General features: G+C 46.7%; 1 long non-coding RNA gene across 1 annotated transcript; it reads right to left on the reverse strand.

Annotated features, from left to right (window-relative positions):
• Positions 1–6,688: 6,688 nt before the first annotated feature.
• On the reverse strand, positions 6,689–23,346 carry LOC129385562 (uncharacterized). The gene is made up of 2 exons (XR_008613032.1): positions 22,979–23,346; positions 6,689–6,982 (listed from the first exon to the last, which is right to left on the reverse strand). It is a non-coding gene; the product is annotated as an uncharacterized lncRNA (long non-coding RNA).
• Between the last annotated feature and the right edge of the window lie 325 nt (positions 23,347–23,671).

A 23,671-nucleotide genomic window follows, 5' to 3' on the forward strand; every position in this document is an offset into this window, starting at 1 on the left:
CTTTGTGTTGCATTTATTGTCGGGAGATGGCAGCACAAACCTTTTAAAAGCGAGTAAGCCACTGTTTTTTTTGTTTGGGCAAGCCAGACGGAAGCTAGAGGCTGACGGGGCGTGTTCTTTATTCAATGGGGGCGTGCTGGACACATCAGATGGGCTACTGGGCGATTCCAAGCAATGGCAAATGCTTTCTCGAAGAGCATGTTTATAACGTGTTTTTGCGACAACGCGAACAAAGCACGCATTTCAGCCAAGAGGTCGTTTTAGCGGACGAGTGGGAGACCTAATTTTGATTGACAAATTTTGAAGTACTGGCGCTCTTCGCTAACTCTGCGATTTACAATGATAACTTGGAAGTACGTTTAATTGAGCCAATTGATATAACGATCGTTCATTCATGAAACGCTGTATTTAACGCAGGCACCCCGTCAAATCACATGGAGAAAGAGAGAGAGAGGGGGGGGGGCTATTTATTGGAAAAACAGATTTTTGCTGGCGCGTATACAACCGCTTACATGCTACTATGTATAGGAATGGGGAACGGAATTTAAAAAGTCCAGATGAGAGTGAAAGAGAGATAGATAATAAAAACAAATATGAGATGCGCAAGTTAACCCGATACTAATATTTACAGGTGAGATTGCGGGTAAGTTTAGGCTTTACTATATGACATGTTGAATCTTTAAAGCTTTCCGATTAGATCAATTCCAGAATATCATCCTGCACACCGTGTTCCAGAAGTGCTATATCTTTCACCATCTCGTAGGGGTTAAGGAAACCTCATAGCTAGCACACCTATCATCACTCTACTATATAAAGTATGCTTCCATAATCTCTCAGGACATATGTTGTTTCTGTGTTTAAGCGAAACTAGAGCCGCACAGAACAACGGTTCGCACGCACCATCAAGGCAGTGCGTCGCCAAATTTGAGCCTGTGACGCCTTCCAGATGGTATTTTTTTTTTTTTTTGTCTAGTCTTCGGGCTTCTTTTTTGAAGGACGGCATTCCTGCTGGATGGAACACCTTGGGACCAGGAAGCCGCTGTTAAAATACACGTAGGTTCATCGAAGATATTACAAAGAAAGGGATTGATTGCAGATTCATGCCTCGCTGCGTCACACATTGACAAGACTTGCGCGCGCATATATGATGGATAGCAGCGTGGCTGAGCAGAAAAATCGGTTACGAGACGCCGGCTGTCCCAAGTCTGTGGTGGCGGCAAGTTCGAATCGAGAAGCTCCTTCGAATCCTCAAGAAAGGCTCACGTTCAAAATCGAGGAAGGCACTAAATAAGACACGAATGAGGAGGACAGGAGCACAGGCGCGTGTCCGTGTCTTATTTAGCGCTAGACTTAATTGTGAGTCATACGAGCCAACGAGCGTAGCAGCACGTATTCTCAAAGACGTAAGTGATGTTCAAGGTGACGTCCAGAAGAAGACGCGCAGGAAGACAGCCATCGTACTCTACGCCCATGGCCTGTCTCACTGTGTGAAAAAAAAATTGTCCCAGGGCATATACGGCACAGAGACAGTGTTCTCGGAGAAAAATAAGTGAGGCAGTTTTCTAGCGAAGCTTGTTATTGGCTCAGAAGTTTCGGTGGCGTCGTCGCAGTCACGCAAAATAACTCAGTTGCCCCCAGAGCAGCTGCGGGAAAGGGCGGTTTGATGAGTTGACAGCTGCGTCGGCGCCGGAGCGTGAGTCATTAGCAAGGATTCCAGCTGCATAAGCGCGCGCAACCAATCACAGCCGTTTCGCTTCCGCCAGGGGAGGAAAGAGGAAAAGGGGGGAACCAATGTTTCGGGCCTTGTTATCAGATGTATGAACGAGTACAGTTGTCTTCTTTTAGTACTTGCTTGTCATGCCTTGCAGTTTCTTTTTTACTGGTCTTTTGCTTAGTTATGTATCCTCGCCACCCTGCAATAGCCTACGGGCGCTGCAGGTATTTGGAATAAAAAAAATAAATAAACGGGTATCGCCCTCGCTGCGCCGGCTTCGTTTCCGTTCAGTTCAGTCTCGGAAAACGGGTGGGACGGTCACGCGTTGTGCGTTCCCCCGAGGAACAGGCAGTCTTCGGCGAGCGGCGGCGAGAACTCGCCCGTGAAAGGGCACGCCGACCCAGCCGTTCCGAGCCCATACACTCCGACAGCAACGAAAAGAAGATCCCGAGCTGAGGGAGCGGGAAGCCGAAGCGATCCAGCACTTTTACCTATGGGTTATTTAACCGTGGCGAAGGTCAGATAAACCCAGGACAAGCTTCGCTTACCCCCACTTTGTGGTAAGGTAGGGGGTTGGTCACTTTTTTTTGTGCGCCCATTCAATAACTGGCACAACGAAGGGCCGGCTAAGCTGCACGTCGCGTCAAGGACGTACGAGGTCAAGCTTGTGTCGTGCGCATGTGCAGTCGTGTTTAATATTCCTCTCACATCATCATCATCATCATCATCATCATCAGCCTGGTTACGCCCACTGCAGGGCAAAGGCCTCTCCCATACTTCTCCAACAACTTCTCCATACTTCTCCTCTCACATATAGACCTTCTACAGAACCATACCCATGGGCGCAGCCGTGTGAGCCCACGTACACTGAGCCACAAAATTTTACGGAACACGAGATCTGACAAAAAAGAACTGAATATCTGCGCAACTTCACAACCCAGCCTATAGTATTCGCATTTACAGCCTCTACCAGTATATGTGAACAACATTGTGATGTTCGGTTTTACTGACTATGTATACTGTTACAGGCTGCTCGGGAATTGAGCGTTATCTGAGATTCCGTTGTCCGTAAACTTTTGGGGTTGACCATACGTGACAGAGCCCGCCATTAACAGCTTTCTTGATCGGCCTTAGATCGCTTGTTTAATTGGGCACGGGGGACACAGGAATGGCTCAGACAGCCGCTATTTAGGCCACCGCGGTGAGCGGTTAGTAGGTAGACGACACAAGCGCGCAGAGACAGAGTAAGTATTGAGTTACCTTTCATGTACCCATTCTGTCTGGCTGCAATCATAATTATGCGCGAGCTTACCGGCTGATCGAAGGCAACGAATGAAGCAGCCTGGTGTTGGCTTTTACCCAGTGCCGAATTAACGTATGGACGAAGGGTGCTGCAGCCCCATCTAAAGTGCCCTTGGTAGTTGGGCTGCTAAGCACGAGGTCGCGGGATCGAATCCCGGCCGCGGCGGCCGCATTTCGATGGGGCGAAATGTGAAAACACGTCTGTACTAAGCTTTAGGTGCATGTTAAAGAACCCCAGGTGGTCAAAATTTACGGAGTTCCCCACTACGGCGTGCCTCATAATCAGATCGTGGTTTTGGCACGTAGAACATCATATATTTTTTAAAAGTGTCCTTGGTAACTGAAATGTTTGTTGCTTCACAACACGTTGATTCTCTTTCTCCTGAGTGATATAGATGGAGCATGTTTCAAAAATTTCTGGTCAACTTCCGGTTAAATTATAACAACGTGCCCGTTAGACATTAAGAGTTCGATAACAACCTAACAGAAGAAAAGAAACGTGTTTTCTCAAAGCAGAAATGTTGCAAACGTTATATAAACATGCAAATTGTCTTTGTATGTATGTTTATAGACATGTAACCCAGCGAATAAACTTGAAAACAGAAAGCGAAACCTGTAACCATCGAATATTCATAGTGCCACTATCACCTTTGACAATCGTCCTGATCGTCGTCATCATCATCACTGTGTCACCGAGATAAATTCAGCCTCGGCCCCATAATTTCTTAATCCGGTACTGGTAGAGGAGCTTCCATAGAAGCCCACATATCCAGAAAATGGTGGCATATTGCAACCGTCGCCATCTGTGGTTTGGGGGGACAACTTCTGTCAAAAAAAGAAATGCAGGAAAAAAAAATCTACGTCACACCAGGAAGTGGAAGTGAAGCCCTCATTTACTTTCGTTTGCGTGAACGTTTAAATTCCATAAAGGTCGGGCATTTCAACCGATATACTCGAGCAGTTTCTTTTTTTCTGAACTTGCAGCTTGCCTCAGCCTACGCGCTCCAAAGCGCGCATTTAACGGCAACTCCAGAATCCTTTTCTTGTTCTGGCAACACTGTCCAAATAAACAAAGATGGCTGCGACATGCATGATCGCGGCGGCTTTTTCGCTTCGTGCTGTGCTCTCGTTTCTCCTTTGTGGCGTCGAATCGTGGCGTTTCGTCGAAGCCGAAAGGTTCCTTCCTGCCGATCACCTCATTTTGATGGGTCTCAAGGATTTCGGCGACGAAATCGCGGAAATAGGCGCGCTGTGCGCGCAAAACGTCCGGCCTGCGCAACGAGCCGCCATCAGATCTTTTTTTCTTTTTTCTTTTTTTAAGCCTTTCAAGCAAGCCGGAGGTTAAAGAAGCGAAGTGTTTGTGCCCAGCGAGCCTCTCCCAAAGGTGCAAGGAATTTTTCGCCATGTTGCTCCACTGGTGCAGGTAGGATACTTGACTATTTTCGAAATTCATGGGCAACCCCACGCTGCGACTCAAGTCGCGGTGTATCACACACAGCATCGCACAATATAAGTGTGTCCCAGCTAACGTTAGCCAAACTGGTGGACAAAAAAACAAAAATAATTTAGAGAACATGGTATACAACACACGATTTTAAGACTTACTGTCTTCGGTCATCGGACCCCAATCGACCGAGCAGCGTATTATTCTTATAATTGTCTTCCACGGTGTTTTTTTTTAAAACAACTTTTTCTTTGAACAGCTAGCTTGGCTAACGTTTGCTGGGACGCACACTGGGACAGTTACTTTTGTGATTTAATGCATAAAACAGCGTTTACTGAAGAAAGTAAGTGGAACACCAGTGCATTTCGTCGGACACCTGGAATATTGTTGTTGTGTCGGCGATAGCGCGCCTGATAAGCAGACTGCTGTTAGTGCGCATGTGCGCACAAGTACTTATAATGTCTTGCTATGTGCGTGAACCGTTGAATCTAGATGTAACCAGGAGCCCGTAAGCTTCGGGCAATAAGCACCGTTTTCCTGTTTGATCCCTTGCCTGGTCACCCACTGACATGAGATACAACAATTGTCAACTCGAAAACTGGTGCAGCTCCTTCTTTTGGGTGTGATCCCTTCCGGGCGAAGTCCTGCTTACAGCGGACCCCTCGAACTCCATTCCCCCCTCCCGCCCCTCAGGCGCACGGGAAATGTGCCAAACAGCGCTGATATCGACTGACATCTGGGAACGTTTACGTTCGTCGACGTCGCTGTTCGCGTGGTCCGAGCGTGGCCTGTTAAATCGTGAATCGCGCGCGCCGGTCTCTTGGAGGATGGCACCGCTTGCATCATGACTCTCGACGCTATGCTGACTTCTCGGGTGAGTTAAGCTATTCCGACGAATCTCGACGTAGCGGCCTTGTTCTGGTAGGATGGATGGATGTTATGAGCGTCCCATTTGGAACGGGGCGGTGGGTTGCGCCACCAAGCTGTTGCTATTATACGCTCTATAAAACAAAATTACACCCCTTGAGTCGTATCTTGCCACACAACAATAAACGTCGTCCGTCTTGTGCGCATTTACTTTCTTTAACGCTGCGAGCCCGGTACTTCCCAGTAATGAACGGCATGCGCGTTATCAGTATGACATAGCATTCCGGACAGGAAAGCAGCGGGCGCGGCGTTTTCAAGAAAGGGGAAACGCAAAAAGGCAGATGACGATTATTGTTGTGTGGCAGGTATACACCCCAAAGGGTGTACCTTTTTCTGAGAGTGTACGGCCTAATATCCTACTCAAGTTAAAAAGAAAAAAAAAGGAAGAAAAAGAGGGAAAAAACACTATGAACTCCCACAACATTTTCTGACCCCTATACATAGTATGCACGTGACGTCACATCCGCTGCTGTCGTCTGCTTCCGCTACCTTCCGCCATCTTGGGGAACCTTATCAACAGGCGCGCGCATAGGCCTATAGGTTCCCCAACATGGCGCCGCCGTAAACCGGAAGTCGCGGAGTACCTTTGAATGACGTACGTGCATACTATGTAGTGCGAACTCTGCTTTTGTACGTCTCCGTTTCTTGCCGTTTCCCTACTTCCACCAATCTTCCGATCGCCTCTTACGTTCTCTTCACGGTGTCGCACGCCTCCTAAGTGAACTCAAGTGGCGCCGCTCAGTTGCCACGTGCGTTGCGATGCATTGGTCCTTCACTTTATGTCTGCACTTAACTGCTGTTACCGCTGCTGTACGGTCGGGGTCACGTTGAGCCTATCCCAAGTGCTCACGTTTTTCTGCCGAATTCCGCGCCAGTTTTAGAGGTCGTTAAGCAAGCTAAAGATAATCCAAGGGATGGACTGAAGTGAACTGAAGAAAACGCAGCTTGCTCTGACACATTTGTCATTTGCATTACGCAGTCGCTTAGAAACACTGGGGGCCACACGGGCCAAATCAAGTGTGAAATCGGTGTCCTTAAATAGCACAAATAATCCGCTGCGCAGAGAATATATATATATATATATATATATATATATATATATATATATATATATATATATATATATATATATACATATACACTCTTTCTCGGTCTTGATAATACTCATGAAACCTGGCAGAGTGGGAACAAAAGGTTGCCTTATGCTCCTAGAATTCAGATCTACGGCTTGAAAGAAACCGCATCGAACATGCGGACGCATCGGCAGATTTTGTTTCCAGGGAAAAGTCGACCAGTTACCGTTGACTGACTGAATAAATTTTATTGAAACCAGCAAGAGGTGGTGGCTGGGCCTAGGCCTCCCACATGGAGACGTCGAGGTGTTGCCTCTTCGCCGCCTCGCAGGCTTTCTGGGTCGCCCAGAGTTGGTCGTCAAGGTTGGGGCTACGCAGGGCAGCGTGCCATCTCGACGAGAGGGTCGTGGGGTTAGTGTCGGGGTATTGTTGCGTACAGTCCCGAAGCATGTGTGGAACCAGTTACCGTTGAGTCCAACCGTTTTAAGAGCAGAGAAAACATTCTTCCCTCACGGTCGAAAACTGAAAAATAGGAATTACGCCATCCGTGAAGACTTTGAACCTGCAACCTCGCCTATGTAGCACTTTCGAAACTGCTGCGCTTTATCACCACCCCCCCAACAGGATCACAGGTGGTGATGATGATAGTGACCATCTTATGAATCCCAGGGATCTATTAGTGGCAGTAACCAGATTTTGGATATGTTCTGACCATGTAAGCTTGCTAGTGAAGATGATACCAAGGTAACTGTATGATGGAACCACCTCAATGAACCACCTTAGAAGTGCGCGTTTAAACTTGCAAGCATTCGACAAACGTAATTTCTGCAAGAAAAGCCATTTCTATGACGTCACAATTGATCTCGTAACGGAGTGTGCGGTATACCTTCTCCGGCCCTGTACCGAGAACACACAGCTCGCTCGATAGCTCGGCTTAATTCGCGTGCTATACATATGACGTAGTTCTTCGAAATGCACTCCAACTCCTCGAACGACACGCAATAGCTTATATGTGCATGTGTATAGTACTAACCAAAATATACGAAGGCATCGATCCTTCGAAACGAGACCGCCTTCTGTGCAGTTTCGTCGCAGATGTCAACACTATTCATCATTCTGCTCACTGAAACGTGGCTTTATAGCGATATCGAAGACTTTGAAGCCTTTTCACCAAACCAAGATTTTTGACATTGTACCGTCGGGACAGAATGGACAGGACAGGAAAGGCGGCAGCGTAATCATTGCGGCAAAAAAAGAATAAATAATAACTTGTCATCCTCACGTATATATGTCATGACGCGAACCAGGAGCTAACTGAGGTTTGCGTACAGAACACACCCCTGAAGATATGTCTTAGATTAGATTATGGGGTTTTACGTGCCAAAACCACTGTCTGATTATGAGGCACGCCGTAGTGGAGGGCTACGGAAATTTCGACCACCTGGGGTTCTTTAACGTGCACCTAAATCTAAGTACACGGGTGCTTTTGCATTTCGCCTCCATCGAAATGCGGCCGCCATGGCCGGGATTCGATCCCGCGACCTCGTGCTCAGTAGCCCAACACTATAGCCACTGAGCAACCACGGCGCGTGAAGGTATGTCTTCCGACATCTATTAGAAACCACTGTACAGTGCAAACCTTTGCGTACGTGTGTGTGTGTGAGATAGATAGATAGATAGATAGATAGATAGATAGATAGATAGATAGATAGATAGATAGATAGATAGATAGATAGATAGATAGATAGATAGATAGATAGAGAGAGAGAGAGAGAGGTGCTCTAGCGCACGTAAAGTTGATGTGTATCGCCTGTCTATCTTGAAGGTGCACGCGAGTTCTGCTACTACCGCATTAACGCGCCATTACTTTCAATATCAGATGGACTCCCTTCTAACGTATCGAGACAGCTTATGGACCTATCACCCAATTTTAATCTGCGTCAACTATTACGTTACCTATCCGGAAGCGACAGCATACTGTATATTTTCTGCTTACTATACTTGTCCTGAAGGCATCTCCGTTGTAACGGTACTGGCAGGCCTTATAGGCCACGTGGCATATCAGTTTCACTGCTGTTAAAAACAAGATCGCCGACGAGACAACAAATTGTCGACTACACCAAGGACACTTACGAACGCACACTCTTAAAAGTAAAGTCGGTGAACAGCTAGCAAATGTGTGCTTTTACTATAGATTATTATGTATTTTGTTTCCTTCTTTCTACAGCTATTTTTTGCTCACTTTAATGCAAGCGCCAGCTAAAATAATCCCAGTGCAATAGAAAGATGCTGAGCGCCTGCTTATTTAATCCAAGTGCCCAACATTTAATCTTAGCGCCAACGTACTTAAAGGGACACTTAAGCGAAAAATGATTTCTTCTGCATCAGTAAATTTCCGTTCTACAACACCAACAACACCACTCTTGTAACGATAAGACGTTTGGTTAGCCAGAAAAAGCGCAAGAACGAAATACGGGTGGCGACGCCTACTTAAGTTTCTGCACATGGGGGCTGTGACGTCTTGGATTTTGATGGCATCTTCTAGGGCGTCCTAATTATATATAGCGGTACAGATTGACTGCATTGTGTTCTAAAGGAACCAAATATTAAACATGGCAACTTTCGGGAACCTTTATTCAGCCAACGCGGCCCAAATGCGAAAACATACTTTGGAATCCCTGACGTCACGCTGACGTACCGGCGCTGGGGTTTCGGCGCGAAATTCAAATACTGATACTTGGAACTTCATTTTCTAATCTAATATTCAAATTATTTTTTTGAAATGACTGCCTGCAGGCTTCTCAAACAATGCTTCATTAGTCTAAACTGATTTATTGTTTCGCTTTAGTGTCCCTTTAATCCAAGCGCCAGCACAAATAGGCAGCGCGCCAGCGAATTAAATCTAAGCGTCATCATGTTTAATGCAAGCGCCAGTAGCTTTAATTCAAATGCCAACCAATTTAATCTCCGCAAGAAAGTCGTGAGAAAGTCCTGAAAGGCGTCTGCTTGCAGACGACAAATTCCTGCAAGTCTGTGTGCATGATTAGCCGAAATTCTGTGATATCTGTGAATATTTAAACTGTCGAATGCTCGGTCGTTCAACAAAATGCTAACCAGATTCGATTTCAGCCTTCATTACCATGTAAAATAACCAGGAAGTTCGGCGATTATGTTATGTTTATTTCCATACAAAATACGGCTTTCACGAGTCGTTAATTTTGTATATGTTAGCAGCAACCACAAAAATAAGTGCTGTCGTCTTCCGGTAACTGTTTTAGCGTTTAAGCCATTTTGGATTCGGAATCTAGTTTTTCTTGCATGGGTTAAATTGACTAGCACTTGTATCAATGCTGCTGGTGCTTGGATTGAACATGTTGGAGCTTCGAATAAATTAACTGGCGCGCGGCCTATCTGTGCTGGCTCTGGAATTAAATACGGTGGCTGAAGGATTACTTGTGTGGCACTAGGACTTGATAGTCTGGTGCTTGGATTATTTCAGCTGGCGCTTGGATTAACGTGAGCACAAAATATGTAGTAAGTGCTGCCTTTACGAGCAAGAAAGAATTCTTAGTACTTTTTACTAAGTAAGCCACTGCGAACTCGTCTGGCCGTAGTCTATTGCACACACTTGTTACACACACTATTTACACACTTGTTTCTTCTTGTTCTTCTGTGTATATCATCTTTGTTTTTTGCTCACCCTGCTTGGACTTCTTGTCCGCTGTATTGTATAAATAAATAAATAAATAAATAAATAAATAAATAAATAAATAAATAAATAAATAAATTAAGTATTATGCGGCGATTGTCACAGTTTCATGCAGAGTTTAGATCAACTGTAGTATTGTTCATTATGTTGTACTAACAGTTATGGGCGACGTCGTAGCACACAAATATGAGACATTGGATTATAGAAGTTTGGGTACAAAGGTTTGTCTATTTATCCAAATCCCTTGGTACTCACCGGTGTAATATGTGCTCCCCCAAACTATAGGCTATAAATACTTTTGACGTTACTCGTAGAGCACATGTCGTGTGGTACCTTTGTTGTTCTGTATGTGCTTATTGTTGCTTGATGGAGTCATTGTGCCGCAATGTACCTGGTAAGCATTACGTATACCAATAATTCATGTCTAATATATAGTCAAAGGATGCGGTTATCTTTTTTGTTTTACTTTGTATTACTTTATCATCTTATGCTTTTACAATACCATCGACTTAATTTGACAATGAAATCGGTACTTATAAATCCAATGGGCCCCATTGTATTGTTGGTATTTATAGTTCGTTACTACACTACACTACACTACCGAGGTAGTACTTAGTACTAAGTTAGCGCTATGTACTAGCTTCAGCAGCTAGTGAAAAGTACTATCAATTTACTACTTTCACTTACTAAGAAGGTAGTGCTTTTTGTGACAAGTAACTCGTTAGCATTCAGTTAGTGAATATGACGACCTTTTTTTTTTCTTTTTTTAAATTGCATCACCGCTGAATTGACACTCTTTTACAACGACTCCCTAAGTTTCCACCACTTACACTTCGTGAAAACAAACTGGGAATATTATAAAAACATGCTGCTAACCCTTAAAACTAAATACATACCCACCATAACTGTTAAAACAGATGTCAATAACGCATGGTTGAAAAAACAGTAGAAATCTCCACGACAGGAAAAAATTGTCTCTTCAGGTCCTGTAATAAAGGTAATGCAGCGGAGTCTTGGGAGCGTTAACACTTGTACTCGACACAATACGTCCATGAATTATGTAAAGCCAAAGACAAATTCTTTTCGTGCGAGCTGCTGTCTATTCTGCATTCTGACCCTAAAAAAAGTTTTGGAATATTGGTTCTAGTTATCCCAATACCACTCAGCTACAGGTAATTGATTATAAGGATGGTCCAATTAACTCTTTAAGAAAGTGCTACTGCTTTCAATGATTACTGTTCACCAGTATTTTTTTTTAATTTCTGCGACTCCCCGATAGAACCATTACCCCTCGCCTTCTGCTTGAAATCGATGCCGGACATTCAAATTAGCTCGGAATGCGTATCAAAGATAACAAACAGCCTTACGTTGTCGTCTTCAGCCGGCTGCGATGACATCGTAACAACCTACTAAAAAACATGCTCACGTGGCTCGTTGATTCTTTGTATAACATGTAAACGTTTGGGCTACAACTAAGCATTGTACCCGATGACTTGAAGAAAGCTAAACAGCTATTTTAAAATCAAGTAACCGTGAAACCGCCTCTAACTATCGTCTGATTTCTTTGACTAATGTTCTTTCCGAAATTCTGGAACATATCATGTTTTATTATATATAACGAAACATTTTGACTTCAGCACCTTGTCTTGCTCACTACGACACGGTTTCCCCAAACTGGTGGAATCTAACTGCACTGTAAAATAATTTACGCCCTCAAAAGGGAATAATAGTGTAAATCTGTCTAACTCATGCCCGTACACCCTTTTTGGATGTAAAAGGGTGAGCTATACACCGACTAACACACTTTTCTACTTTTAAGGGTGTAAGTTATTTTACAGTGATAGCTGTGTTTACTCACAACCTAGTGCAGGATCACAACTACCGGATCGTTTCTTTTTTTTTTTCTTCCTTTGTTTTACTTTTCGAAAACCTTCAATTACGTTTCCGCAGTCATCGACTAACAAAGCTACACTCCGCCGGCATCAGCACAAATTTATTAAGTTGGCTCGAACATGTCTCAAAAGCCACGTCCCCACACTACACCAATAACACAAGCTCTGTCTTTACCGACAAGACGCCGGGTCTTCCCACTGGTGCCGATTTATCTCCGCTCCTATTTCTGCTCTACATCAACGACGTTCCCAACAAAAGTAGAAACACGAAAACCAAGACTTTTGGACGGTCGCGTTGTTTACAACGTCATTCGTACACCTGACGACGCAATAGCCTACCAAGGTGACATCGCACACGTCGTACGAAAAATTACTCGGGCCACTTAACCTCTGAAAATGAAAAATCCACATCGTTCTCACGTGAACATGCCGTGAAGCCGGTGTCGCTTGAACCAATTGAATGTCTTAAGTTCCTATGGGTCCACGCTACTCAGTCACTATCATCGACCGCTGATATTCATTCCATAGGCTCTTATGTTTCAGGCACACTTGGATACTTACGCCGTAATATGAAGAGAGCTTCTACTGAAAGAAGGCAGCATACCTAACACCAAGCTCGAACACGGACGTGGTGGCATCCTTCGCAAGCCTATATTTCCAATGACTTTGAAGCCACGCAGTACCGCACGGCGTGGTTTATGTATAGCATCGCATCATTTCATTTCATTTATATCATTCTAGGCGAGTCAGCGTTAGAGCTCTAAAACGCACGCTTCAAAGTTTGAGCACTTGCGATGAACAAACAGCTCATTTACCCCCACGCTGTTACACCGTTGAATTCACTCCCTGATATAATTGAATATTGCAAGGACCACTTAAATTGCTCGACTTGCCTACATATACCTGTCAACTCTCCTGATTTTCCCGGGAGACTCCAGAATTCCGTCCAATCCTCCCGATTGCACGGGAGTGGCCATAAATCTCCCGAAAAACTGCCCCAACCTCACCGCAGGAATAATTAAAAAAAAAAAACGCGTCATATAGCACAGTCGCATCGTAATTGCCATTATGCGCTGGGTAGCTGGCCGAAGTGAGATATAAATCCAAGTCATTTGTGTGAACAGTGTAGGCCTAATCAACCAAACTCAGTTTCTTCAGATCGAAACACAGGTGTTTGCGTGATACCAGAGTTTGATATTCGTTCCATAATAACCGGTTATCTCTAAAGTCAGCTTCGCCGCCGGCTCTACACTCATGTTATGCGGTGAAGTGCATTGAAAGTCGGACGGGGTCACTGTCACGGGACATTGTACGTGTTTCTTAGTTATTCACTCGCGCACGCGTCATTTCCGGTTACAGTACGAGCACTGGGACCTCAATAAACTGCAATGGCAACCATTCAGAGTTGTGTCTGACATTGCTGTCGCCCAGACAAAGAAAAAAGTTTTTTTTTTTTTTTGCTGTTGAAACATACGAGAAGTTCGTATTTAATTTTCTCATCTTGCAATAAACTCGGTTGCACCAAATAACTTAGCATAGCCTTTTAGTGAAATACCTTACGCATCTGAACTGAATTAGTGTGTTCATTTAGCGTCCCTTTAGATTAGGCAACGCGTTGAACCAGCTTGACTCAATGTGGTCATGCAAAGAGGGCTGCATCGCAATGCAATTTCTGCGGTGAAGCAATCTGGTTGTGCAAGAGGGCTGCACCGCAATGCAGTCAATGCAGTGAAGATGTCTCTTTCATTCCGTGGTGCAACATTTTCACGATCGACAGGCCACTGGACACGAGCAAACATAGACGAACTGGAAAGAGTACAGAGTAAGGCTGTGCGATTTGTATTTAAAAAATTACGCACGAAATTTCAATGTAACAGAGGCCAAAAAGAAAATTGGGTGGGACATGCTACAAAAACGACGTTTAATTCATAGAATAAAGCTGTTCCACGATATTTTTTTATTCAAGAACAGGCATCGATAACACGAGCTATTTACATATGTCCTACTGCGTGTCTATGAGAGTTGATCACAAACTCAAAATGAAAGAAACTTTGTGTAGAACTAACGTGTTTAGTAAGTCCCTTTTCCCCAATACAACTTGAGACTGGAATCGGTTACCAAGTGATATTGCGAAAATAACTTCAACTGATGATGTTCGTACAGTCGCTTCATTATGTAATTTTATAGACATAAACATGTTGTGGTGTTTTATTCTATGTTGCCTGTTATATTTATTTCTTTTATGTAATCTTCCCCACTGTAATGCCTATCGAAGGCGCTGTAGGTACTTTGGTCAACAAATAAATAAATAAATAAATAAATAAATAAATAAATAAATACAGCCGCTAATAAGTGCGCTTACTAAGGCGTGCGGACATGCCCTAACCGTCAGCGGGAGTGTCGGTAAGTGTGGCTTGGTGTGCCGTGAGGGCGAGTGGTTTAATTTACTGAGGTGGTTTAATTTTACTGATGTATATGCCTGTGCTTATCCCTCTAGCGTGCTTGTAAATCCATTCCTGAATACCTGCTTGCAAGTGAAACTACCCTTTCGCCGCCGTATCCATTTGAAACTCGTTTCCCACTATCATCAGACCACTGGATCATGTAACTTCATTTCATTATTCACTGATAATATATTTACTTAATGCAGTTTAAACTACACACGTACTTTCTTGCATTGCATTTATTCTTGCTTTTTTTCTCTCCTGTTATCTGAGCCCATTGTACTTTTTTATAATAGTAATTTAGGGTATAAAATGCCTGTATCATGCTGACACTTATCAACTTTGTGTCTCCCAAACCCTCAGTATTTTTGTTACGTGTCATGTGTGCTCGTCTTACAGGATTTTAATTTGTACCTAATTTGGTGCCGAAATGCCGGACATGGTGTCATCGACGTGATCGTGATGTCACGTGACACGTCGCGAAATTAAAGTCCAAGCTCTCTTATAAACCCTACAATACATACTAGCAGGAGTCACAGCGCACTAAATACCCTACTAGAATGCTTGTTTCTGCAAAACCTGTCTTGGTAGTCAGGAGGTGAACACGTCCTGACGTCATGATGCACCGGCTTGCTCCTTTCGTGCGACCGATGTGTCTGCCTCACGTAAGCACAGCAAGGAGAAACGCTCGCAGCACTCTTCATTTTATTTATTTACTCAAAAGAGCCTTACAGGCCCTATGGTAGGGCATAAAATAAGGGGGGGGGGGGGCATGTTAAACAGTAAAGACATAAAAAGCACAAATTTCCAACAGGAACATTGCTATAAAAAGATTGCCGTGTTATACAATATTCAAGGCACAGGGAATACAAAGCACTATCTGAAGGCACACGAACACTTGTTACCATTAACAGAGCAAAAGGAATGCTGTTTATAAAAATAATATACAACATTGCAAAAATACGCAATCAAATACACTAGACTGGGCATTCGTGAACGGTATTAAATGGTTTAAGCGTGAGTAACTGACAGCGGAACGTGTTGGGGTTAGATATGGAGGCCACATGATGAGCAACATCATCACACTTTAACCCCATTTCTATACGCAACGTCTGAAAACTTCGCCTTGTGTCAAGACGTCACGATAATGTGGATGACGGCAGGCGTGGCTTTCGGAGGCTGTTTTTAGTATCATATTAAGGTATCTTATAAGCGCTGTTACTAAGCTTCGAACCAGTTAAGGGTCATCCTTATACGAGCGAGCACTGTGCGGTAAGTAGAGCTTCTACGACATCGAAAAAATATGTCAGCGTGCTCCTTCAATTTCGTGCGCGTGGAAGCGTTGACACTTGGCTGAGTTACTAACGGTTCATTTCGATGGCGTTCACAGCTCACGCAGACTTAAAGGAAAGAAGGGACCAACAGAAACTTAATCTCTTTCGCTATATCTCCGTGTCCCTCATTTCCTTTCAACACCATCTAAACAATTCATATTCGTCTTTAAGGTGTGCTTTCCTCTCTCCATCTTTTTCTCCGCACACCTCTTTCCCCGTGCAGTGCTGTTGGGGTGTCCTCCTGTGTGAGACAGTTACGGCACTGCACTTATCTCTCCCATTCTGTCTAAAGTCACTTCACACACACGTTCTCGCTCGCAGGGCACCCTCGTACTTGCGAGAGCCCAGGAGGATAATGCGTGGAGCAAAAATGGCTGCTCCGATAGGGTTAGGTAAAGCGTATAGTGACAGAGAAACTACTGCGCTAGCATGTCCACGTCAAGGGTATCCACCCGGCTTTCCTGCCAGCCGATGTTATTACTTCGGCCGAAGCAGGAAAAAACTGGTGCAGTCGGGAGTCGGGAGGAGGGGGAGGGTTGCGAAATGAGCAAACGTGTGTTTCCAGGCTCTGTTTTGACGCGTCGCTGCCCGTTATCGCTCGCTCGCCCGAGTCCGTGGCGTGCCTCTCGCTAGCGGTCCGTGCTGCGCGCCACCGACGCTGTTCGTCGTTACCTTCGCCGCAGTTGTTCCGCTCCATCTGGCCCCCGTTGGCTGGGACCCCGGTTACGCCTCTGTGACGTCACCGCCAATAACAGGGGGAGGCGAGGAAAATCGATTTGGGGAAGAGAACGTGCGGGGTGGGGGATACGGAGGAGAGGTGCGCGGCAGGATCGAAAAGAAAGTAATGAATTCAAATAAATATAACCTGACTGCAGTTCTCTCTCTCTCTCTCTCTCTCCCGAGTCTCGCTTAGCGCGCGTTGTGTGCGGCTTGTCATTTGGTATTCCTTCGCACTCGAAGTCCTTGCTGGTGGTTCTCTGGGAACACAACTTTTAATTGCAAAAGCATGGGCGGCCAAATTGCGGCCACTTCGTGGGCCCGCTTGCAGGTCGCGTACTCGCTGTCCTCTGTGATCTAAATGGGTGCAATATTGTGGAATGAATGAATGAATGATAATGGTATCGGAAGGCTCTTTGGTTGGCCCTATTGTTCTAAAGACGGCGCACTTGTCGAGACGTGGGCGGACACTAAATGGTACAAACGCGAGCGCTCGCGTGTTTGTGCGGGATCTATTATAGTCTTCTTCCAGGTCTCCGCAAGGGCGCGTCCCTTAGAAACAGTAATTGAGCATATGGGGTGTGTTTGCAAGCGTTGCTCCGTATACGTTCGTTTCGAAAATCGGAGGGTTGCGCTGCGGAGGTCGGGTGACATATCACATGGTGCGCGGCTCGCGGTGCATGTCGTGGGACCCGCATTATCGATAGTCTTGTCGAGAGCTTCAGACCACGAGGTGATAGGGGAGACGTAAAGTGAGTAGGGTGCTGCACATTCCGACAGAAGCGACAGCAGAGGACCGATCTTGTCCCGCCAATGAGGATGAACGCAGAGTGGAAGAGGCAATTAACGGCCGATGCAGTGAGCGTACCCAGCTTTGATGGACGACAATATACCACTGTGTGTGTGTACAAAAAAACTGGAATTCGGGCGAGGTTGTGCATACGTTTGGCATGATTCCCTAATTAAAACCGCGCACCCAGAGACGACGACAGAAGAGGGAGGACAAGGGGTAACACTTCAAACTAAAGTTACTATTTCCAACGAAAAGCACCTTTTTCAACCGCCCGACACAACAACGTAAAAAAAAAAAAATAATGGCGCGCGCGTCTCGAGAGTATACCAAACATCTAAACATTGTCACATCGCTATATATCCTCGTAAATAAAAAACAAAACAATAACGATGACGTCACAAGCAAAAAGAAAAAGAAACACACCACAGATAATGCGCCCTCAACAAAGGCAATATCGGCAGTAACAAATTCATATTACGGACGACTCTTTTCGAGGAATTCCAGTCCACTGTTTAAAGGTTGTCGGTGTGGGTGGCTGACACGCGTGGGGCCATTTTATTAGCGTGTAGAGAGCCTCAACTGTTTCGCCAGTTGTCCCGCCATTCCCTCTCCTGTCGTCGTATTTCTTGCGCCTTTTAACGCAACCGTGCCATTGTGTGGCTAACGACAACTTCACCAGGCAGGCGGACTGACACGGGCACGCGTCAACGGTTTGTGCGTATATACCACGTGACCACAACGACGTCGATTTTCTTAGCAACCCTCGCAGACCGCCCAAAGAAGTCGCACTGCATCTGGTTTTGAACTGCTTGCATAGAAGAACCTATAATTAAATTACTGTTGCGCGCCAAGGAAAGCTTCTTAGAGTCGGTGTAGCCGCTTGACAGCAAGACATGTTGACGAGGACTCCTATACCGCTGCAGAGAAGGTCAGAAGAGGACAAAATCTCTCGCAATCTTTCACGCCTTCGCAGATAAAAAGCGCACATCACGCTACGCGTTCCGACAGGCGTGCCAGGCTCTCGCCTTATTTCGTCTTTCTTTACTTTGTTTCTTTAACGGAGGGTGCGCAATCCCTCCTCTGTCTCGAGTTCCGTCTTGTGCAATGCGGAGTGGGCCGCCTCATTTCTTGTGAAATCCCTCGTTATCCGCACCAAGTGCACTTTCGCGCCGGCGTCACAGCCCTAGCCAACTCGAAAAAAAAAAAAAAAAAGAATGTGTAATCCTCGCCAAGCGACGCGAGCCCGAGATTCCATGCGACACCTTCTCCCTGATCGCCCCACTTCGCCGCTGTACTTTTAGCCGCGCCAAGTCATGTCAGTTTCCTGCCCGCAAACCGATTTATGGCTGGCTACACTGGGTGTAGCAAGCGCCGGAACAAAAGGCGCGCAGAATCCTCCCTGCAGTGAAGCGAAAGGAACGGTTCGCGTCTGCATGACCATGGGCTCTGATATTTTTGGGGTGCTATTCTGCAGGCGTCGTCAAATTCCGCCATGTTGTCAAATTATGTGAATGGCATCAGAATGAAAAAAAAAAAATACTGGGCTAATTGGTCGACCTTCATCAGTATATGGCGGCATTTTGAGCCAATCAGGGAGGCCACTGCAGTCTTTTGAGACAATCAGAGAAGCCATTACAGTCCATTGAGACAATCATACAGACCGGTACAGTCCTTTGAGCCAATCAGAGAGGCCACTGCAGTCCTTTGAGCCATTCAGAGATTTCACTGCAGTCTTTTGAGACAATCAGAAAGGCCATTGCAGTCCTTTGAGACAATCAGAGAGGTCATTTCAGTCCTTTGAGCCAGAGTGGCTACTGCAGTCATTTGAGCCAATCAGACAGGCCACTGCATTACTTTGAGCCAATCAGACAGGCCACTGCATTCCTTTGAGCCAGTCATAGAGACGATTGCAGTCCTTTGAGACAATCAGAGAGGCTACTGTAGCCCTTCTAGCCAATCAGAGAGGCCACTGAAGTCGTGTGAGCCAACCAGTGTTGACAATAATAGTAGGTCTTGACGATGTCCAGAATAGGACCCTCCGGACACTCACGACATTCCGCCATATTGTCAAAATCGCCATCTTGTCAACGTGAGTTGCAATGTGGTCCTCTTGGTTGTCGTGAAGTTTTGTAGTAGCGCTTTGGGGCAGTGTCTGCTTTAATTCTTGTACAGAAGTTCCTGGGACGTTAACTATATTCTGCACATCGTCGAATTCCGCCTCATTGTCGCGTTTGATTGGCTCGCAAGGCTGTTACGGTTTCTCTGATTGGCCCGAAACACCACCGCTGAGAAATTTCGCAATGTGACTGGATTTGACAGCGTCCGGAATATGACACCTAATAAGATGCCGTCTTGTCGGCTCAGATTTGAACACGAATCTGCCACGGCCTCTCGTCGTGATTGGCTGGAAATGTCAATATGGTGATGCAGCTGGGGGCAGCTTGGGCGAGTTTAGTATGTGCCAAGATGGCGGAATCGGATAACGTGGCCGAATTTGACAGTTTCCGCAACGGCATCTCTGGAAAGGAGCCAGATGTGGGGAGGAGGAGGAACCGGATGAAGGCTCCTCCGCACTGCCCGCTTCTGCGTTATCGCCATCTGCGCGACGTCTACGCAACGAACAAGCTGGACGGCAAGATTGGCAGCACACCGAATGGACGACTCCCCTTGTTTCCCATTCTCTGGGACACAGTCAGCCGCCAGCATTCGTGTACCGATTGGCTGACACTAGCCGTGTAGCCGCCTTCACCGCAGTGCACGGAATTGCTGAGGCGAAGCATGAAAGAAGCGAGCACGCGCGCACGCACTACTTACCTTCCGCAGAAGAAAACATGAAAGTAAAATGAGGAATGCATCGTCATCGTCGTCAAAGTGAACGAGTCACTTGGACGGATAACATTCTATGGAGAGCAGCTCAGTTGGAATAAGAGGGTAGCAAGTGCTTTTTCGGGGCACGTCCTCGGCTTCGTCTGCTTACACATCTCTTTTTTTTTTCTTTTGAGCTCCTTCGAGCGGCATAAGTACATTAGGCTCATTCGCGTCGGGACTTTCAGACCTGGCAGAGGTCGCTTCGATTGCGGGACTCCTCTTCCACTTGGTGTGTCGTCACTCACACTTGGCAGCAAAAGAAAAACCCGGGCCGCTTCCGTCAGGAAGCCCTCCTGGGGGCACACCTACTTTTTTTAAAAAAGTATTTTCTTTACGTTTTGAGCACGTTTCTGCGGTCCTGCGTTTTCTTCTTGCCGATCCAGAAGCTGCACGGAAGGAAGCAAATGGCTCGGAGGTGCGCTGCTGGTTTGTGTGTACGTGCAGGAGGTGGCAGTGAGGGGAAGGGGCATCCAAACTAGGTGGGGGGGAGGGGGCGGTTAGTTGAGGGTTCGAGAAAGCGGAGGTTAAATACGACGTCGACGACGCGGGGTTCGAAAACGGCGTTCCGTTCCAACACCTTGGTCTGAGAAGCGAGAAAGGAGGAGAAGTGGGGGAAGGGGAGGGGGGGGGACGTTTCGTGCCAAGCTGCTAAAAATAGCCGCCGCGACTCCTGGTGTCTGCTGTTGCTGCCGCCGTTCTAATCTCATCTCTTTCACGTACGCACATACGCATTGCCTCTGTCCTTACTTTCAACTTTTTTTTTTTTGCACTGAACCTTCTTCTGTTTTTTTTTTTTGTCGGTTTCCGAAAAAGCACGCCCCTGACGGAGTCTCAACGCCGGTCCGTTTCCCTCTCTCATCCCCCTCCCCCTTTTTCTTTTTCATCCATCGCTTCGTGCTCGCTACAGATGTGTGGTGCGCGGCACGTCTTGAAGGAGCCTCTCTCGGCACGGGTGCGTAGGAAGAACGACTTGAAGGAAACCTCGCTTTAGAACATGGCCGGCACACAGCGCCTCCTCCGCAAGCTCATCCCCCTTCCTACAAACCCCGTCTCTCTCTCGCCCGTCTGGTTTTTTTTTTCTTTCGGGGAGGGGGGGGGGGGGAGTGCTGCCCTCTTCAACACGTTCACACGTAGAAGAACCTCTTCTCTAAGCTGCGGCTTAAGGGTTTGCACTGGCCTGTGTTGTGTACTACCTCCGAGCGACAAATACATCCCAACGTGGCTTTTCAACGCCTCGCCCCCTCCCCGCGCCACACATGTCCTCCCGCTCGAACACACGTGACCTCTTTGCAGTAGAGTTGGCTCTTTCTACGAGGCTGTGTATTTGTAATGTAACATTGCACATAGGTGCAGCCTCTCTCTCTCTTCTTCTTTAGTTTAATAATTTTCTTGCTCTAGTTACTTTCAGAATTGCCGGATGCACGATTCCATACTGTCCTATATCTTATGCATACTACACGAAGAACTTTGCCTGCTTCACGGTGTACTGTTAACGTTTTTCTTTTTTTTTTTCTTTTTCTGCCTCGTGCCGCGCCCTCGAGCAGCTGTGCGACCTTTCCTCGCGTCCCCCCTTCTGCTCCCTCCACCTCTCACACCGAGAGAACCCCACCTTCCCCCCACCAACCCACACGCACGCGCAGAATACGTGTTCTCACACAGTGAAGAACGTCCCTTGAAATTCAGCGTTCGCGCATGAATGCTTTTCGTTTCTTCGCGTTCCGTAGTCGAGTTCTGCGGCGGCGTGCGGTACCAAAAAAAAAGGGGGGGGGGGGAGGGAGGGGTGCAAATCGTTCTAACCTTGCTTAAGCCGCCTGTTAGGTTACTCTTCCCTCTTTCTCTCTCTCTCTCTTCACAGACCTGATAAAAAAGAAAGAGCTACCCATCTCCCTTTCGTACTTTAACAAAACGTGTTTCCTTTCTCGCTGTTGTACTTCTTTTGCCATTTCCTTTTTTTTTTCGGGGGGGAGGGGGGATTAGATGGGTGATTGTCACTTGACTCAGTTCTGCCACGTCTTTCTGTTAAAGCACAATAGGTTTTGGGAAAGAGTGATGGGCATTCTAGCCGAGGTTCAAAAGGCAAGCAGCTTGGTGGCAGATACGGTATTGTAATACTATATCGAAGGCTTGCCGCTTTCCTCGTCACGTTTATCCGCCTCACAGGCTTTGTTAGGCCCTTTGCCTTGAGTTCGTCATCACACGGTGCACATATTCCTCTCTCTCTCTTTTTTTGCCAAAAGACTCGTTTAGAAGCCTCGTTACTAGCAAGAATCAATCGCCGATTTCCAATTGGCTGCCTGAAGCGACTTGTACAGAAATGTGACAGAATAAATGCAAGAGCTCGAAGGCTTGCAACGTGTTAAATAGAAAATGATCCGGCGGTGAAAATTTTTCTTGGTATGAGCTTGCCGCATGTTACTGCTGCAGAGTCGTAGTCCATAAAATCGTCGTCCGCGTTTCGATGGGAACAAAATACAGAAACGCCCGTATACTTACTCAAATGATATTGCGCAACAAAAACAACGACACGGACGTGAGAGGACGACACACCAAGCGCAAACTTTCAACTAAGTTTATTGTACCACCTTTACATTTAGGTACACGTTAAAGAGCCCCAGGTGGTCAAAATTATTCCTCGAACGCCACTACGGCGTGCTTCAATATCTCATCTTTGTTTCGGCGCGTAAAACCCAAGAATTTAATTAACCTAATTCAATGTCGTCGACTGTCGCACAGCCGCTGTTTTCGCTGCCTTAATACATACCTGGTTCGGCGTCAGCGAGTTGAAGGAACGGAATGACGAGCAGAAAAGAAAAAAAACTGTAGAAACGTGTGCGGTACAGAACATGCTGCGCACGCAACAGCTGAAGTCGACCCGATCCACCTTGAGAGGGCCGACGCAGCAGACGCCTCTCCTTTGCGCCGGCGCAGATACAGACAGACAAGCGCTCGCAGCGCCACTCGGCGCGAGCGGCTCTCCACGCAACGCGCTGCCGCCTTCGCGCCACACGCAGCAGCCCACCTTCTCTTCCTTTTTGCTTTTCCCAATCTCTCGCATACACACCACCACACAGCCAAGCAGCAGCTTCGCGCGAAACGCCGCAGTCTTTGCAGCAAGCGCTCGAGCATTCCTTCCTCCCCGCGGCCTGCCGCCGTTTCCAACCCCTCTTCACTACGAGCGCCGGGGACCCCCGCGCGCGCCCTCGTCACGTCAGTCATTCGCGCGCGACCAATCACGACAAAATGCTTCCGTGGCCCGCGCGCTAATCTCCTCCCCCCGCACAGAACCGCGCCGGCGGCGGCGCAGTGCAGTCACCGCCCCCTCGCCCGAAAGGCTCGACCCGCCGCCGCGGCCGAGCTCGCCCGAAGGAGAGGGGCCGCTCTCCCCGCCGAAAAAACGCCCGAGAGGAGCGGCAGGCCGCGCTGCTCGACTCCGTCGACGACCACGCAGCTTTCA

This window comes from Dermacentor andersoni, chromosome 7, assembly GCF_023375885.2.
Source record: "Dermacentor andersoni chromosome 7, qqDerAnde1_hic_scaffold, whole genome shotgun sequence".
Classification (NCBI taxonomy): domain Eukaryota; kingdom Metazoa; phylum Arthropoda; class Arachnida; order Ixodida; family Ixodidae; genus Dermacentor; species Dermacentor andersoni.